General features: G+C 43.4%; 1 long non-coding RNA gene across 3 annotated transcripts; it reads right to left on the bottom strand.

The window, feature by feature from the left end:
* Positions 1-1,467: 1,467 nt before the first annotated feature.
* Positions 1,468-16,860, bottom strand: LOC134448239 (uncharacterized). 3 transcript variants are annotated; one of them, XR_010034691.1, is made up of 8 exons: positions 16,812-16,860; positions 15,784-15,873; positions 13,252-13,377; positions 13,093-13,146; positions 12,414-12,490; positions 11,073-11,118; positions 7,878-7,982; positions 1,468-2,680 (listed from the first exon to the last, which is right to left on the bottom strand). It is a non-coding gene; the product is annotated as an uncharacterized LOC134448239 (long non-coding RNA). The 3 variants fall into 3 exon arrangements; XR_010034690.1 differs by lacking the exon at positions 16,812-16,860 and adding an exon at positions 16,707-16,796; XR_010034692.1 differs by lacking the exon at positions 16,812-16,860 and adding an exon at positions 16,707-16,796 and having other exon boundaries at positions 11,073-11,115.
* Between the last annotated feature and the right edge of the window lie 1,556 nt (positions 16,861-18,416).

Genomic DNA, 18,416 nt, shown 5'->3' with positions numbered 1-18,416 from the left:
TTCTGATGTTCTTGCATAGGGCTGGACTGGCCATCTGGCATACCGGGCATTTCCCGGCGGGCCCGATTGCAGTGTTCACCATTATTATTGAATGTATTATGTGTCTGTTTTTTTTTTTTTTTTTAAACATTCTGATTGTGTTGTTTCAAGCCGTCTTTGTAGGCTAGTAAAGTGGCCTCTGGACAAACAACGGGGTTTTAATTTCCGGTCTTTCTCATGGATATCCTCTTATTGTCTCTCTGATTGGCTCCCTCCCCCTGCTCTGATTGGCTCCCTCCCCCTGCTCGTTGTGTATCCGAGAGTAGATATCTGATAGCCAGCCTTGAGGTTTTGTTCCACCAGCAGCTGCTTGTTTTAAAAACTTGTGGGATAAAAAAAATACTGAACACACATTTTTTTTAATAAAAACAGCACATCTATGGGCGGACATAAACCCAAGTGGGCGACACCTTTTTTCAAAGTTGTATTTTTTAATAGAAATTGTTGTAGGCCTACCCGCAGCTAGCAGCACACAGTAGAATCTGGATTTCATGAGCTTTAATGTAATTTGTATTGACCATGATGTCAAGATATTATTTTTTTTTAAATTTTTGATCCGGGGCTTCAGCCCCAAAAGTCAACTTACTCCACTCCAAATGTCTGTTGCTGTGACTTGAATTAAGCTGAACCACACAGAAATACAATGATCGCAAGAAGGACCGGACACATTTCTCACAAAGCTCTCGTCTCAGCTGCCACTGAGAAGGCAGTTGCATGGATGCCAGGGGTTTGAAGCAGGAGAGGTTTGACTCCGTACTCCCCTTGGCTACGTTTCTCGTAGAAAAGCCCCACTCTTCAGTGTAATTCTCGTGTTAATACTGTGACACATACCATACAAGGCCATTGATTCTCAAACTGTGGGCTGGGCCCCACTGGTGGGCCCTGACGGTATTCCAAGTGGGCCTTTAAATATTTTTTTAAAAATCAATATCATACTTTTTTGTGTGTTGCTGTTGGTTTAATTGGGTTTCTTATTTCATTGGGTTAGAGGTGGGCCTCGAACCTTCAACTTGGCCCCAAGGTGGAAAAGATTGTGGACTCAATCAGGGTTGCCAGATGAGGCTGATGATTTCCAGCTCAAATGCTCAAAACCCGCCTAGGAGCACAATATCCCACCCAATTGTATTGATTTCTATGGCAAAAATTCGGCGAGTTTTTCCTGATAAATGCCATTTTTCCCTGCACACGGCCATCCTAAGCAGCCCAATTGGGCGGGAACCAGCCCAATCTGGCAACACTGGTCTCAATCCCAATATCCATTTGGGGAAATCAATAGAATCTTACATATGAAAATTACACATGGGGACTGCAGTCTACTTTGTACAGCAATTTCACAAGGACATAGGTTATCACATTAATGTGGCACAATGTGAAGGGACATAAAGATTTCATATTCCTTTATTAAAACATCACCAAATGATGCCAAAATACCATATGCATCCGAATTTATTTATTTTTTTATTTTCCTCAAACCACTTTGGTCAGTCAATTTACAAGTTTTGACAAGGACAGTCTTTTTTGCATGATTTTTGGGCTTTATTTCGGTAGCTCATTGTGAGAGGAAACATTGTTAACCACTTAATCAGATTATCTTGTATTTGTCACACTGTAAGACAAACAGGTCTGTTGTCCCGAGCCCAGGGAGAGAGGGGCCCCAGAATTGGCTCCCCATTACATTGCACTGTACGTATGTATTGAGAGGGGGGGCCCTTTCAGATGATTTTGTCCCGGCCCCGGTCAGGTCAAACCCCAGGGTTTAAGGGCACAAACTCACCTGGGTGTGTGAACGTGGAAGGAGAGATTTGTACTATGTAGCTGGCTGGGTGGGTGAATTTGGAAGGAGAGATTTGTACTATGTAGCTGGCTGGGTGCAACGTGGCGTCATACCTGTCCGTTAAAATAACATGCCGACTTTAATCTTCTATTGCGTTTGGGCTTTACGACCAGTGTTGCCAAAAGAAAATCAGCCAAAGTTGCTACTGGCTCGCTGAAAAGTCACTAGAAGTCGCCAGATGACGTCATGACGTTGCGTATGACGTCACAGCATCATGCACAGCGTGCTGATCTACAGAAAACGTGCACACATGCCTTCGTCCACAGTACAAATTGGCGGTGGTAGCTACTTTTTGGAGATCAGCGCTAATCTGCAGCCCTGCTTAACCGTGGGAAACACTTCTGACGGCGGTGTAGAGTAAAAATTATGTTGAAAAACAATGAATTTGCATTGAAAATGTGCATTTTAAAAAGTCACCAAATGCACCAAAAAGTCGCCGAAGGTGCTGGATGAGGTTTGTTGTCGCGAGGGACGTCAAAAAGTCGCTAAGTTGGCAACACTGTTTACGACTTTGCATGTTGACTCCTTATGACTTTATGGCTGCTCAAATTCACTGCCAGTGTTAGTGACAAATAAAAGATATTCTGATTAAGTGATTAACACCGGATGATTGTGAGAGAGCCTACAGTATGCTGTTCCGTGAATTGCGAACAGAATATCTTTCCCCATGATGCACGCTTGTTTTTTCTCAATTAGTCAGTTATCCCCATGATCCACACTTGTTTCCCTTTATTCAGTCAGCCCACATTTATGTCGGCATTGATTCCATCTCCCACTTGGTTGTTTGAGATCTGTGGCTCACCTGCCCTGTTGGGGAACAGAAACAACCAACCAAAGATGATTATAAACATACTTAACACTTTTAATTTGCCTTAAAAGTAAAGTAGCCTACACAGTGCCCTCCATAATTATTGGCACCCCTGGTTGAGATGTGTTAAAAGCCTTAAAATAAATTCAGTGTTTATTGCAGAAGAATACTGTCACACTGAAAATTGTAGGAAAATGTGGCCTTCAACTCAAATGAATTGTAAGAAAATAAAAAAATCCCTGACTAAAAAATAATTATTTTTCATTAAATCACCTGTTCCACAATTATTGGCACCCTTAACAATTCCCAGGAAATAAATATAATTGAAGCATTTCTGTCATTTCTACAGTAGTTTACAAAGTTTACCAGAGTATGTAGGAACATTTAATTAGTAATTCATCACTTCCTGTTTCCCTGGGGTATAAATATGACGTGACACCGAGGCCATTTCTCTTATCCACTCTTAAACATGGGAAAGACAAAGGAACACAGCATACAAGTGAGGCAGATGTGCGTCGACCTTCACAGGTCAGGCAGAGGCTACAAGAAGATTGCCACTCAACTGCAGCTGCCCATATCCACTGTGAGAGGAATAATTAAGAAGTTCAAAACAACTGGAACAGTGGTAAACAAGCCTGGACGAGGACCCAAGCTTATTTTGCCACCACGCACAGTGAGGAGGATGGTAAGAGAAATCAAAAGATCTCCAAAGCTCACTGTTACAGAATTACACCAAATGGTAGCATCCTGGGGTCACAAAGTCTCCAAATCAACCATCAGGCGCTGTCTACACGCCAACAAGCTGTTTGGGAGGCATGCACGGAGAAAACCTTTCCTCACTCACAATCATAAACGCAAGCGTCTGGAGTTCGCCAAGCGGTATTGGGGCTTCAACTGGGACCGTGTGCTTTGGTCAGATGAGACCAAGATTGAGCTTTTTGGCAACAAACACTCTAAGTGGGTCTGGCGTACCACGAAAGATGTGCATGCTGAAAAGCACCTCATACCCACTGTGAAGTATGGGGGTGGGTCAGTGATGCTGTGGGGCTGTTTCGCTTCCAAAGGCCCTGGGAACCTTGTTAGGGTGCATGGCATCATGAATGCTTTGAAATACCAGGACATTTTAAATCAAAATCTGTTGCCCTCTGCCCGAAAGCTGAAGCTGGGTCGTCACTGGGTCTTTCAGCAAGACAATGACCCTAAACATATGGCCAAATCTACACAGAAATGGTTCACCACACACAAAATCAAGCTCCTCCCATGGCCATCTCAGTCCCCTGACCTCAACCCCATTGAGAACCTGTGGGGTGAGCTGAAGAGGAGAGTACAGAGGAGAGGACCCAGGTCTCCACTAGTGGAGTTCATGATCATCAAGTGCCGACCCTTCTATCTACCAAGAGAAATATCCGCCATTCTACTGGTCGCAGTTTACCTCGCTCCTAGCAATACCACCAGCGCCAGAAGCGAGGCACTGAACGAGCTGCATCGGGGAATCAGTGAACAACAAGATGCACACCCAGATGCCTTCACAGTGGTCATGGGAGATTTCAACCACGGAAATCTCAAAACAGTTCTTCCAAAATTTCACCAACATGTTAACTTTCCAACAAGAGGACAAAACACCCTGGACTTTGTTTATACCCCAAAACAAGGAGCATACAAGGCAAAGCCCATCCCCCACATCGGCCTATCAGACCACCTAACGATTCTGCTACTGCCAGCCTACAGACAAAAGGTAAAACTCACCAAACCAGCTCTGAAGGAGGTGAGAAAATGGCCAGAGGGAGCCGTGTCACGACTACAAGACTGCTTTGAAACCACAGATTGGGACATGTTCAAAACAGCTGCCACCCACAGCAACCACATTGACATTGAGGAGTACACAGACACTGTGACCTCCTACATCACAAAATGCATTGATGATGTTACAGAAATAAAACGCATCACCACCAGAGCCAACCAGAAGCCATGGTTCACAGGAGACGTTCACAGACTGCTGAGGGCCAGAGACAAAGCCTTCAGAGCAGGAGACGTAGCTGGCCTAAAAGCAGCAAGAGCAAACCTGTCCCAGGGCATCAGGAAAGCAAAAAAGGAATACTCGGACAAAATAACAACACACTTCAAAGACAGCAGAGATGCACAGAGCCTGTGGCAGGGCATACAGGCCATCACGGACTATAAGCCCGCACCACGAAGCTGTGACAACAACACCTCTCTGCTAAACGACCTGAACAGTTTCTTTGCCCGTTTTGAAGCACAAAATGACACTCATCCACAGAAAACTCCCCCTCCCCCCCATGATCAACCCCTGTACCTGTCCTCTGCCAGTGTGAAGAGGACACTGGCCACCATCAACCCACGCAAAGCAGCTGGCCCAGACAACATACCTGGCCGAGTGTTGAAGGATTGTGCAGAAGAGCTGAAGGATGTCTTCACAGACATCTTTAACATCTCTCTGGAGCAAGCAGTCATCCCATCACTTTTCAAAGCTGCTACCATCATACCCGTGCCGAAGAAATCATCACCATCATGCTTCAATGACTACCGTCCTGTAGCACTGACGCCCATAATCATGAAGTGCTTCGAACGGCTAGTCCTGTCACACATCAAAGCCACCCTACCCCCCACCCTGGACCCCTACCAGTTCGCATACCGAGCCAAGCGATCCACGGAGGATGCAATCTGCTCTGCCCTCCATCCAGCCCTCACCCACTTGGACAATAAAGACTCATATGTGAGAATGCTGTTCATTGACTTCAGCTCAGCATTCAATACCATAATACCACAACAACTCATCAGAAAACTGGACAAACTAGGTTTCAGCACCTCCCTCTGCAACTGGCTGCTGGACTTCCTGATGCAGAGACCACAAGCAGTACGGGTAGGGAATAACACCTCAAGCACCCTGACCCTGAGCACGGGGGCTCCGCAAGGTTGTGTTCTCAGCCCCCTGCTGTTCACGCTGCTGACACATGACTGCACAACGACCCACAGCACTAACCATCTAGTGAAGTTTGCGGATGATACAACACTGGTGGGCCTCATCACTAAGGGCGATGAGACCCACTACAGAAAAGAAGTAGACCTGCTGGCCAGATGGTGCAAAGACAACAACCTCCTGCTGAATGTCAACAAGACCAAGGAGATTGTTGTCAACTTTCAGAGGGTCCAAAAACAACTGCCACCACTGACCATCGACGGTGATGCTGTGGAGAGAGTGAGCAGCACCAAGTTCCTTGGAGTGCACATCAGCGACGACCTCTCTTGGACCACCAACACTACATCACTGGCGAAGAAGGCCCATCAGCGTCTCTACTTCTTGCGCAAACTAAAGAAGGCAAGTGCTGCACCCTCCATCATGACAACATTCTACAGAGGAACCATAGAGAGCGTCGTGTCCAGCTGCATCACAGTGTGGGGAGGAAGCTGCACGGAGAAAAACAGGAAGACACTCCAGCGTGTTGTGAACACAGCGAAGAAGATCATTGGAGTACCACTCCCCTCCCTGCAGGACATTTACACCGCACGCCTCACCCGAAAAGCACTGATGATCATCAAAGACACAAGCCACCCTGCACACAAACTGTTCAGCCTCCTGCCCTCTGGAAAGAGGTACAGGCGCCTCCGTTCCCGTACCACCAGGCTTGCAAGCAGCACGATGCATCAAGCAATCAAGATACTGAACACTCAACCCACTCTCCCTTCACTGTCAGCCTCTAGCCAGCCAGGCCACTGACAACGCTCCCCCCCTCATCCCCACCACCATATCTGCGACTGAACATTCCACCTGCACTACTACATCTGTGACTGAACTTTCAACCTGCACTAACTCAAAACATACACATGCACACACACACACACACACACACACACACACACACACACACACACACACACACACACACACACACACAAGCACACTGCACTTTCTGCACTAAACCCAAACATACACACACTGACACACAACTCATACTCACACACATACACACACACACACACACACACACACACACACATACACAGGTACACACACACAGACGCACACCGCACTTTCTACCTGCACTAAACACACACACACACACACACACACACACACACACACACACACACACACACACACACACACACACACACACACACACACACACCACACACACACACACACGCACACAAAACACACGCAAACAAAACACATACAAACACACACACACACACATACTGCTGCTGGTGTATTTAATAAAAACCTTTTTTTAATTATTTATTTCTTCAAATGCTACTATTACTATGTCAGAACGCTATAAAGGACTTTTAGAAAAAAGAACAACAAAATACCTCCTCTTAATGTATGTTCTCTACAAGTCTTCTGTTGTCCAGTCTTGCACTTTAAATGTCTGTATGAGCAATGTCTACGTCCATACTGTCTATGTCCATGTATGAGTACTGTCTATGTCTATACTGTCTATGTCCTTACCTAGATTAGTCTATGTCTGCATGGGAGAGCAAGAAACGCAATTTCAAATTCTTTGTATGACCAGTGCATGTAAAGAAATTGACAATAAACTTGACTTGACTTGACTTGACTTGACTTGATTTAGAGAGATTCTGCAAAGAGGAATGGCTGAAAATCCCTCCTTCTGTCTTTTCCCATCTTGTGAAACATTATAGGAGAAGATTAGGTGCTGTTTTGTTGGCAGAAGGGGGTTGTACAAAATATTAACACCAGGGGTGCTAATAATTGTGACACACATTATTTGGTGTCAAATAATTATTTCTTTATGTGGGATTTTTTCCCCACTGAATAAATGCACTTGTATTGAAGGTTGGATTTTTCTCTTTTTTTCCATTAAGGTCCCATATTATTTAGAAAAAAAATAAAATAATTGGAAGCTAAAAAACACATCTCAACCAGGGGTGCCAATAATTATGGAGGGCACTGTATGTAATATCTTTAGTAATTTGTTTCCAGAATTCATGTTCGAATGTTAGCTGCAAACTTACTTAGCTCATACTGGTTGTACTTTGGTCATATGAGTAAATATTAGTTTTATTACTTAGAGAATATTCATGAAAAGATCGAATTTGGGAATAGGCAGCACAGTTGCAATGAGCAGTATAGTTGCAGTACCTACTCTGGCCACAATCCTACATGCTGTACCTCTAAGTTAACTAAAAATGTGTTTTTGCTGTATACTGTACCTGTGATGGTGATTGGGCAATGAATGGCACCTCCCACTTGGTTTCCAGACATAACGGGACGGTTAACAAATTCCCCATCAGTTGCCGATACGCTGGAGTTGTATCCTTAAACACAAATCAGTAAAACTAGAATTAGTCTACTAATCAACATGGTATATTAATTGATTACTATGGCCATCTTACAGTCAGTATAGTACGTCAGTGGTCTGTTTAAGATTTTTGTAAACAATGATCAGCAACAATGCACCCCCCCCCCCCTTTCCCTTAACCCCTTAGTGCAGAGCCTATGTTATAACCTTACTATCACCAAAATTGTAATGGCTATGTCTTAATCTGTTACTTAAGGCTCTCGGTAATGTCATAGCAATGGTTTTATGATGTATGATGAGCATTTCCAGCATATACTCATGAACTGCCATCCGGGTACTTTGCTCCTAAATGTGCGTTACGCCCCTTTATGGGTGAAAACAAACCGAATGTCTCATCAACTTACATGCTACATCGGCTTGTCTAAATGAACACAGTCCATGCTTCAGCCACGGCTGTTTGGCTCTATTATTTGAACAGCCGGCAACACAACACGTTTTCGGCATGTTGCGCGTGAACAACGCTAGTCTACAGGTCCGTATCTTTAGTTTATTAAACCCCAACATCAGCAATTGACTTGCATGGGTTGTTTTCCCCCACAAATGGGCGTGTAACGCACATGGAAAACGTCATGCCGTTCATGAGTATGCGCTAAGAGGCAACCTAGTTGTGTTGGTCAATGCCCATGCAGGGCCACAAGGATGCCCTTCTGCAAGCGAAAGGAAAGCCCAACTCCCATTGTCATTGTGACACAGCACACAAGTGAACACTGCACACAACGGAATTGCATTTATGCCTCACCCCTGCAAGGGGGCAGCCCCCAATACCGCCCGAAAGAGTTCAGGGTACCTCAGTCATGGGGGAGGATAAGGGAGAGCACTGGTTAATTACTGCCCCCACTAACCTGGCAGGTCGGGAGTCGAAACGGCAACCTTTGGGCTACAAGTCTGATGCCCTTACTGCTTACCCATGACTGCCCTGTTGAAGAGGGCATCAGGACAGATACCACCCAGATATTACACAGATACTGGATACATCTACTCCACAGGTGACTTACCCCCTCAGTGGTAGAGGTTGTGTGAGGGCTGGCTTGCCCTCTGTCTTTGCTGCCTGTGGTCTGTTGTTTATTAGTTTCCACTGGGCATTGAATATCTCCTCCCACCCGATTGCCAAGAAGAATACGATGATGATGATCTCATTTTAGCCTAAGGCACCTTCAAAATACGCCTTCTGAATGCCTAAGCCCTTTTTGGGAAAAGGTGCCCTCTGCCTATTAAAACCTATATCGCAGCCTCCGAAGCACATAAAAACATTAAATAAGTTGCATTTAACAGCTAGAACCCTCATTTGCATTAGAATGTGTTCTGTCAGCTCTAACATACTCACATTAACAAAAAAAACTCAAATCTCAAGAGCCTGAATGCAGCCTACATATGTGTCGCTCCAGGCGCCACGGGTCAAACAATGTATACACAGCATCAGGCTCAAATGGGTTAACACAGGGGTCAGGAACCTTTTTGGTGGAGAGAGCCATAAAAGCCAAATTTTAAAAAATACATTTTCATGAGAGCCATACCACTTTAAAAAACACTGAATACAGTTTAAAACATGTATGTCAATTAAGCCCAACAATTGTACAGTAATGTTATTACTTTTATTGATAACTGGCAACTTCATTATGACAGAGGGTCTGGGGGTCCTCCCCCCGAAAATTCCTGCATGTCTTTTATGTCATTTCCTGCATAATTTTAACGTCCTGTGTCCCGTTTCAGCTTTTATTTTATACATAGGCCTATGGGAAGATTCCGTATTTAAAGGGACGGTTGGCAGGATACAGTTCCCAAAAGCCAGATATAATTCCCAAAAGAGTCACATGTGGCTCTAGAGCCATAGGTTCCTGACCCTGGGTTAACAGTTGACCCCCCCAAATGCTGATATATTAATTGTACGCATATATGCTGAAAATTAAGGGGACAAATGGGTTTTTTGGGGTTTTTTTTATCTCTGCAGTTTGGCTGAGTTTGCGTGGTGCCTGCAGCATGCCTGTCTCAAAATCTACACGGTCATACGTCTGCTGTGGCACATAAAGCCTGTTTTTCCTATATGAGTAACACTTTATTTTAGGGATACATCTATTAGCACTAATACATACAATGTTAATGCCTGCATAAGGAACTTGTAAGGCATGTACTAAGCAAACGCTAAGGCCTACTAGGTCCTTATTAAGGTTAAATTGTTAATAAATCCCTTATTGTGCCTGAACAAGACATTTGCGAATACATGCCTAACAAATGTTTGATTTTGCTTTGTACATGCCTTACAAGTTACTTATACAGCTACATTGCATGTTTTAGTGCTAATAGAGGTATCCCTAAAATAAAGTGTTACCGAGTATGGTACAACTTTATTTTAGGGATACATCTATTAGCAGTAATACATACAATGTTAACAGTATTTGTATGACGCTCGTTCGGCTCCCGTCAGCCAAAAGTCACATGATGGAATGGGAATTCTGACAGCCTTGTATCCCTTTAATGCATGTGTAAACAAGAATAACAGTCTCAACTGTTTTGTATTTCAACACTACATCCTGAAATTAAACTACATTTCACACTCTTTTCACTGTGTCTTAATGTGTTCCTTTAAGACAGGGTATATGGCCTATAGAGCTTGAAAGTCCCGACCCTTAGTTCCGCGTTTCACGGGACCTAAGCTGACCATCTAACAACATGGTAGCGAGTAAATATCTTCTGATCTCGGTCGTTATATGCGCTGGGCTACAAATATGCTGTTTAAGAGGCTAGATAAAGATTATTGATGCAGAAGTATCAATATTTTGTTCCGAGGCCGTCTGCATGAAAAATTTGAAGAAACACAGCTTTCTAAAAAGTTTAGTTTAGTTGGTACGAAAAATTGAACAAAAATATCAGAAACAACATATATGGAGCTCGTGGCACAACTCGAAGGGGATCGAAATATCATTTTAATACCGCCATTGGATTACATGCTACAATTTTCGGCTAAAAAGGCCGTTGAGGTCCCATGAAATCGGGGGAAGTGACGTCACTTTCAAGATCTATATGAAATGAAAAGTAGCATCAGACATACCTTGAGGAGTTTCCTTGTCCACCATGGGTTATCATGATGCAGTCTACTGGAAACACATTTGATAAAACATAAACAGCAATGGTCCACCATTAAACATGAACATAAACCACCTTCCTGTCATGTGCCTATCCATCAATAATAAAGACACAAAGATTCCATAAATGATAGGTTCAAATCTGGATAACTGAGTTCTGATTAGGTTCTGACATTTATCCTTGCATCGAATAGCAGGGGTCTGCCCTCTCTGAACGCAGTTAGTTAAGACTTATAGTGTCTTCCCAGAATTTAAATTCAAGAGCATCTATTGTCAAGAGCGCCACACTGTTGTTTGTTAAAAGTATGTACTGCTAAGATGAGATATTATTGACTGTATTGACTGAGATTTGTGACTGAGTTTTTTCAGTCTGGTCTCATGCCATTGCGTCAAATACACCGTGAGTCAAGGACCATTTTTGACGCTGTACTTAACACACTTGTGTTTTTTTCACATGGATAATTATGCTGTGATGTTCATGCGAATATGTGCCTAAACCAAAACAGTCCCTAGACACCATCTAAAACAAATGTGTTTATCTTGGTCTCAAGAGAGATGAACAGACCAAGGATATGGATCACTGGAACCATGTCGTGTGATCTGAAGAGACCAAGATAAACAAATTTGCTTTAGATAGTGTCAAGCATGTGTGGTGGTAAACAAGTGAGTTTTACAAAAAAGGTGTATCCTCTCAATAGCCAAGCATGGTAATGGGACTGACATGGTTTGGGGATGCATGAATGCTGTCAACATTGGCAATCTGAAATACACCTAAAAGAAACATGCATGTCAACATGCACTGTGACTACTGAAGCAGATCATGATATTCTCCATAGGATTGCATTAAAATCTCACACCAATCTATTTAAGCCAGATGCAGACTCAACATTTAAAAGTTCAATGCAAAGAAAGGTTGAAACGCACACTGATGACCTCCCTTGTCATCCCTTTTCATTTCGTTTCATTTTGAGACGATTCGAGCCAACATAGCCCCTTCTCTACCGGATTTTAATCTGGGGTGTACTCACTTTTGTGAGTACATGTTCAAACATTAATTGCTGTATTTTGTTTTTTTCTGAGTGAACAAGAAATTTAAGCAGTTAAATATGTTGTTAAAAGGTCACTAATCATTGTGCCAAAGTGAAATTTCTGTAATGCTTTCCTATGAAACGATATACTCAAAAATCTGCAAAACTGTGAGGGGTGTATTCACTTTCGTGATATAGGCCTACTGTAGGTGTAAAGGTGCAGTACACTTTTAACTTCTTTTAGAAGTTCTAAGAGTTTTGAAAATATCTCATACTTACATCCTCATATTGTATATTATTGGCCACAGCGCCATCATTGCCAATAATTTTGGGCTCGTTGTCCACATGAACAGTTCCTTGAATGGATACAGGGACATGACTTAGTACACTCCACTCATATCAAGTGTGGGGTGATGACATCATTTCAATTGTTAAAAAAAGAAAAGAAAAAAACATGCACATCTGTCTCAAAAAGATTGCACTTCAGGACTAGCAAAATCACATGAAAACTGAAACTGAAGTCTGCACACCAAGCTCCTGTTTCTCCTCTTACTTTAACCCATTGTGTCGCTGCATTCAGGTTCTTGAGATTTGAGCTGTTTTATTAAAAATGTTGGTAAGTTAGAGCTGATTGAACACATTCTAATGCAAAATGATGATCATAGTTTTTAAATGCAACTTATTTGTGTTTATATGTGCTTCAGAGGCTGAGATATTTAGGATTTAATAGGCAGAGGGCACCCTTTCCCAAAAAGGGCTTAAGACAAAATGGGTTAATGTGACGTTTTGAATGGACATGAAATGATGAATCAGAATGTCTGATGAAGGGCATGCTGCCCGAAACGTCACATCAAAGTAAGAGCAACGGGAGCTTGGTGTCGCGGACCTCATTTCCAGTTTCAGTTTTCATGATGACATAATTTCCCCTTTCAATTGTTCATTATTATTCTCAATTTACCTGCTGTTTCATTGCTGGAACTGTTTCCTCCACGTTTTTCAGTTTTCCTCGTTACTGGAAGAGTAATTAGCATTTGTTTTACATTTGGTCATACCGCTTGGAACATGTAATTTTGTCGGCCGATATTCAGTAAATTATCTTTTTTTAAATTGTTCATACTTTTGATGTTGTTAGAAACTTTACTCTTGTTTTCTTGAATTGTTGGTTGGTTTAAAATCCTGTCTTGTCTAGCGATGAACTGTGGGATGTTGTCCATCACCCACCTCCACACAAACCCAAACGCACCTGCAAACGCAGACACACACACACACAGGTACGCGCGCACACACACACACACACACACACACACACACACACACACACACACACACACACACACACACACACACACACATACAAGCACACGCACACACACACAAACAAATAAAATAAATAGTTTGCCTATTAACCTCCTACTGCAGATGGGGCTATTCAACAGTGCTATTCACTCTTTGCTGAGAATAAACATACCCATTACAATTTGGTGACAGTAAGGCAGGGGTGGAGAATCTTTTTCTTTCGAGGGGCCACTTAAAATTCCTCCAAGGGCTATAAAAGTCCTCCAAGGGCCGTACTATGAACACAAAACAGGATTTCCCCCTGCACTGTATACTTATATTGAAGGCAGCCACTTTTAAAACAGACCTCCTTCTCTCTGTAGGTCCTCTGAAAAGAACTTAATTGTATTGCAAATGTAATTTCTAAGCTTCCTTTACAAAACGTGTCATATATCATGTGAACGCCCCCTGGAGGCATACAGCAGGTTCCCCACCCCTGCAGTAAGGTTATATATAACAGGCTCTGTGTTAAGGGGTTGAGCTATGTTTCTAGTCAAGTCAAGTCAAGTAGGTTTTATTGTCAATTTCTTTACATGCACTGGTCATACAAAGAATTTGAAATTAAATTTCTTGCTTTCCCATACAGACATAGACTAATCTAGGTAAGGACATAGACAGTATAGACATAGACAGTACTTATACATGGACTTAAGACAGTATGGACATAGACAGTGCTCATACAGACATTTAAAGTGCAAGACTGGACAACAGAAGACTTGTGGAGGACATACATTAAGAGGTATTGTTGTGCTTTTGTGCTTTTCCTAAAAAGTCCTTTATAGCGTTCTGACATGGTAATAGTAGCATTTTGAAGAAAAATAAATATTAAAAAGGTCTGTCAAGTACACCAGCAGCAGTGTGTGTGTGTGTGTGTGTGTGTGTGTGTGTGTGTGTTGTGTGTGTGTGTGTGTGTGTGTGTGTGTGTGTGTGTGTGTGTGTGTGTGTGTGTGTGTGTGTGTTTTTAGTGCAGGTAGAAGGTGCGGTGTGCGTCTGTGTGTGTGTTCGTGTGTCTGTGTGTGTGTGTGTGTGTGTGTGTCAGTGTGTGTATGTTTGGGTTTAGTGCAGAAAGTGCAGTGTGCTTGTGTGTGTGTGTGTGTGTGTGTGTGTGTGTGTGTGTGTGTGTGTGTGTGTGTGTGTGTGTGTGTGCATGTTTTGAGTTAGTGCAGGTTGAACGTTCAGTCACAAGTATAGTAGTGCAGGTGGAATGTTCAGTCGCAGATATGGTGGTGGGGGATGGGGGGGGGGGGTTGTCAGTGGCCTTGCTGGCTAGAGGCTGACAGTGGAGGGAGAGTGGGTTGAGTGTTCAGCATCTTGATCGCTTGGTGCATTGTGCTGCTCGCCAGCCTGGTGGTACGGGAACGGAGGCGCCTGTACCTCTTTCCAGAGGGCAGGAGGCTGAACAGTTTGTGTGCAGGGTGGCTTGTGTCTTTGATGATCATCAGTGCTTTCCGGGTGAGGCGTGAGGTGTAAATGTCCTGCAGGGAGGGGAGTGGTACTCCAATGATCTTCTTCGCTGTGTTCACAACACGCTGGAGTGTCTTCCTGTTTTTCTCCGTGCAGCTTCCTCCCCACACTGTGATGCAGTTGGACACGACGCTCTCTATGGTTCCTCTGTAGAATGTTGTCATGATTGAGGGTGTAGCACTTGCCTTCTTTAGTTTGCGCAGGAAGTAGAGACGCTGATGGGCCTTCTTCGCCAGTGATGTAGTGTTGGTGGTCCAAGAGAGGTCGTCGCTGATGTGCACTCCAAGGAACTTGGTGCTGCTCACTCTCTCCACAGCATCGCCGTCGATGGTCAGTGGTGGCAGTTGTTTTTGGACCCTTTGGAAGTTGACAACAATCTCCTTGGTCTTGTTGACATTCAGCAGGAGGTTGTTGTCTTTGCACCATCTGGCCAGCAGGTCTACTTCTTCTCTGTAGTGAGTCTCATCGCCCTTGGTGATGAGGCCCACCAGTGTTGTATCATCCGCAAACTTCACTAGATGGTTAGTGCTGTGGGTCGTTGTGCAGTCGTGTGTCAGCAGCGTGAACAGCAGGGGGCTGAGAACACAACCTTGCGGAGCCCTACGTAGTATGTGTCCTGGAGACACATACTGTATATGCTGCATTCAGGATTTTGAGATTACTGCTGTTTTATTAAATATGTGGGTATTTTAGAGCTGAATGAACACATTATAATGCAAGAGGCGGGTCTTGGCTGTTAAATGTAACTCATTTCATGTTTGTGTGTGCTTCGGAGGCTTAGATATTAAGGATTTAATAGGCAGAGGGCACCCTTTCCCAAAAAACGCTTAGGACAAAATGGGTTAATTACCTCGGAACCAGTTGAAAACTGTTGACATGCTGTTCATGTCACAGGACGTGTTCTCCACTTCAGCTGCTTCTGCCAACCAAGACAATGCTCCTGTGAAAACATGAGAAGGCGTAAACATGTCAAAATCTTTTGGTTTCTAACATTTTTTCACACATTCATGTGGCTGGGCCATAAGATTGAACCCCGGTCACTGATATTTGTAAAGGTGAGGGTAACAGGAGGGTTAAAAATATGCTACGTGTTGCACATGTTAGCAATACACAATAGATTTCCTTTTAGCAAATGTTTGGGGACAACTTTAACTAACAATAAAAGGTATCCTAGTATTGATTGGCTAGCCTCTCAACTCCACGATACGACCCTCACACATTTAACACATTTCCACATTTAAACTAAATTAATGGCACATATTTAGCAACAACAACTTTAAGCACATTTAAATTGACTAAATGCCACTTTTACCAACTATTTTAAAAACATGTCTTGGGCTTTACTTTCCCAGGGGTACTTTCAGTTTCATGTTGACAGTTTCTCCTGTGCAGTTTACCTTTTACCCATGGAGTATGTCAGGTAGAGCTGGTATGGCAGATAGAACTGTTTTGTTAAAATCAGCGCCACAATTCCCCTTAAGCTAATGACTTGTCTTCAGCAATGCAAAATAGATTTACTTTTAGCAAAATGTTGAGGTCAAGTATACGTTTAACTAACAATAAAAAAAACTGCTGTTAGTAGTTCATTGAGTTCACAATCCATGGTTAGACTCTCAGTTCCACAAAGCGTCCCTCATCAAACACATAAACTTAAACTAAATAAATGCCACATGTTTACCAACAACAACTTTTAAAAAAATTTAAACTGACTCAAGACCACATTTTACCAACAAGTTTAAACTTTAGTCATTCCCGACAGTACAACTCACTCACCCAAGACAGCAGCCGGCAGACAGCAGAGCAACACTCAACTTGTAGGAGGAAATAGCTGTTTGCATAGTGGACGTATTTTGTCTTTACAATGGCTCCTCCTCTTACCCCAACTCTCCTCCCTTGGCAAACCTTGGAAAACCTTGCTCAACCAGTGGTGGAGAGAGAGAGAGAGAGAGAGAGAGAGAGAGAGGGAGAGAGGGAAAGAGAGAGAGAGGGTGGGGCAGAGAGGGAGAGAGAGAGAGAGAGAGTGGGGGGGAGGGCAGAGAGGGAGAGTGTGTGTGTGTGTGTGTGTGTGTGTGTGTGTGTGTGTGTGTGTGTGTGTGTGTGTGTGTGTGTGTGTGTGTGTGTGTTGTGCATGAAATGGGTTAACATGAGACATGTTTCCTCAACAAGAAGCTGCATGTGGCAGATAAACGCACACTGGTAACGCCCTCCTCAGACCTATCTCTCTCTCACACACACACACACACACACACACACACACACACACACACACACACACACACACACACACACACACACACACACACACACACACACTCAGAGGGGCTGCTAACTTCCTGTGGAAACTTCTTAGAGTTTTGTTTATTTCTGTGGTCAACAAGTGTTGAGAATTGTGAGCCCTGAGCCCCCTGAGCCCTCAACAGTCCGGTGCCCTCTCCTCACAACTTCTTAGCAGGTTGCCCATCCCTCGTTGCTGGTGGGCTACCTGTCTCCCCCCTCCCTCTACTGCTCTCCTTTCTCTGACCTGTGCACTCTGTGATGTTCAGTTCGTGGCCCTATAGCGGGTTGCTAGGGCCCCCCGGCGACAGGCACACCCTAGGATGACACTGTACTACTGTAGGTAGCTGTGTCATGTTCTCCTACCTCTCATTCCCCCCTGCTTAAAGGAACACTGTGTGAGATGTTTAGTTGTTCAGGCTAATACAGACTCTACGTTTGTGGGAAAATGACGTTTTTAGCTTTACTTTCCGTTCTATATGGTCACATTTGAGAGATATGTTGGCCTCGATTGTTTAGAGTTTAGAGTGTGCATACTGTATCTCCCCTCCATCCCCCCCCCCACACACACACACAAACACACAATGCGATTACATTAATGTTATTGTTACCTAAACTGAAGGGTGGTTATTTGCAAACTGTCAAGAGTGTTTAAATTGTGCTCCCTTTCTATTTCTTTCTTTATCACTGGACGTGTCAGTGTCTAACAGAGGTGGCCAAAGTAAAAGTAGAAGTACATTTAAAGTGCAAGTACAACACTAGCACATGATAGGCCTATTACATAGCAGTTACACCATTTATTCCTTTGTACCTATTGAACTTGTTATTGGAAAAAAAATGAAAAGTAAACCTCATTTCATCCAACCAGCGCAGAATCGGGTACGTTGCTCTAGTAGCTGTAGACCAGTAACTCTCTCTAAGTGAAGTTACTTGTGCTGGAGGGAAACTATGGCAGGTTTTGTTTTTTCCTTCAACTTGTTCTTTGGCCTCCTCTTGTGTGTAGACAACTTGCAGTAGAATCGTTTTGCTGTAGGCCATCTTTGCCGCCATTGCTCCTTAAGATCTCGGCTGTAGGCAGTCACCCTCATGTTTCTCCTCCCCTTTGGTCAGATAGTTGCTTGACTGTAGGCAGCTATCCTCACTTTTCCTCAGTGTATATATTGTATATTGTACTGTATATAGTATTATGTGTATTTTCATTCATTCATA

Source organism: Engraulis encrasicolus, chromosome 5, assembly GCF_034702125.1.
Source record: "Engraulis encrasicolus isolate BLACKSEA-1 chromosome 5, IST_EnEncr_1.0, whole genome shotgun sequence".
Taxonomy (NCBI): domain Eukaryota; kingdom Metazoa; phylum Chordata; class Actinopteri; order Clupeiformes; family Engraulidae; genus Engraulis; species Engraulis encrasicolus.
The sequence above is the reverse complement of the archived record's forward strand: the minus strand, read 5'-3'. Positions and strand labels throughout refer to the sequence as shown.